Below are 2061 nucleotides of genomic sequence, written 5' to 3' on the forward strand. Positions count from 1 at the left end.
TTGGCTAGTCAATTATATGGAATTAACTAACATAGGTCGACATGGAGGTGAGGAAGAAAGGCAGAACTGAACTGTTGTGCTTGAACGTTAGCTCGACTACACAGTGAGTGAAGTTGCCTGCTTCGTTTGTGTATTAACTCGGAGTGACCAACGTGTTTACAAGAAATGATGCACTTCTCGCAGCCACGTACCATGACGTAAGAATAAAGGTCGTAAAAACATCCTTACCGACATAGGTCTGTGATCAGTGTCGCCCCTTGTCAATAGCAACCTGTTTCAAATACTTTAGGAATTGCTACTCCCAGTGAATTCACGTCTATACAACCAGTTTTGGAGTGAACATTGCAGATGTAACTGTATGCAATGTGCATTTGGAACCGGGTACCTTACAAAAGTCCATTGCTCACGGCAGCACATAGAGCTGCACGTCTTCAATGAGCCAAACAACGTAGGAACTGTGTAACAGCTGACTGGAAGCGTTTGGAGTGGTCCGAAAAGTTGTAATTTCGCTTCTTTTCAAATGACAGAAGACATCGAATTCACCGACGGCCCAATAAGGCATTGAAACCGCAGTGTGTGGAGGGTGTGAATAAGGCATAAGGTTCTTCTGTTTCACTTTGGGGGTGTTTTTCGTTCAGTGACTTGGGCCTATTCATTTAGATTACGCCAGCATGAAAGCAGGATGTGTATTTCAAAATTCTCGGTGACCAGGTGTTGCACTGTCTGCTACATTTTCATGATGAATATGCTGTGGGAACTCTCATCTTCCAAGCTGACAACATCCGTCTGCATTGGACTGCGAGCATACATTCTTAATTTGACGAACATTCAAGACACCCTAAACCAGCTCGAGTGGGCCGCTAAGCTTCGGCAGGATATGGCATACACGAAGAAACTCGTGGCCTCTCTTCCTCGCCGAACTGAAACCATTCTCAAGGCTAGAGGCGATGTTGCATGGCATTAGATTGCGTGATATATCCTGGGGTTAATTAATTTTTATTTCCGATCTTCTTATTTTCTACCTAGGGGATACTGGCACTTCCAAATAATTGACTAGATTAGCCTTTTTCGTTACAACGCAGAGTTCGTGTTTATTTTGTAGACCTCTGCTGTGCAAACAGCACATCCAGCAGCTTTAAGTAACATTCTAAATAAATGCATTTAAAAATTCTCACATGCACTTAAGACTTAAGTAGGATTCCCAAAACAAAACAAGAAGGTTAAAGAAATAAAGAATCGTTTGGCAAATGTTGCATTAATAAAATCTTCTCGGTTCTCAATCCGCGCCATTCGAATTATAACTCATTCATTCATTCTTTATTGATGTACTGAATCATTTTGTGTACAGAGAGTACTACGTGATATTGGCTAGTCATTATAGTAGTTATATACATTTAAAAATACACCAAATTAAATACATCTAGACTTACACAATTGTATGATAGTTATAGATTAAAAGATATAGTATTAGTAGGCTATACTCATAAGTTGATCAAAATTAAGGTCAACAAGGCCTAATTTAAATTTAAAATTTGTGGATACGTTTAAAATCAAATTAAGTACAGATAAGCATTACATATACAGTAGTTACGATTTACTAGATAAATATAATAAATACATACAAATAGATTAGTTTTTAGCGGTCGGTTAGGCCTTATTGAAATTTACATTTTGAAGATCAATTATAGTACAGCAAGATAAGTGTGCAAATATATTACATAGAAAAATCACATTCAACATATACATGTAAGTTATAAAAAGAGTATTTTAATAACATCGATTTAAGCCTTATTTTAATATGTGCTGGATTGTTGATGTTTTTTATGTTTAGTAGTAGTTTTCGACCGTTTTTATCGCTGTTATCGCTGTCATCTTCAGGAGTTAAAAACTAATAACTGCAAAATGTCTCCCTTACATGTAGATGGTCCGAATCACCGCATAAATGTGATGGCTAGTCAAGTAATTAAATCAATAAATTAAACAGAACCTTATAAATTCTTTGAGGTTTATTTTGATAAGGATCTGAACTGGCAGACTCATGTTACAGATGTTCTTAAACTT

The sequence above is a fragment of the Schistocerca nitens genome, chromosome 2 (genome assembly GCF_023898315.1).
Source record: "Schistocerca nitens isolate TAMUIC-IGC-003100 chromosome 2, iqSchNite1.1, whole genome shotgun sequence".
Classification (NCBI taxonomy): domain Eukaryota; kingdom Metazoa; phylum Arthropoda; class Insecta; order Orthoptera; family Acrididae; genus Schistocerca; species Schistocerca nitens.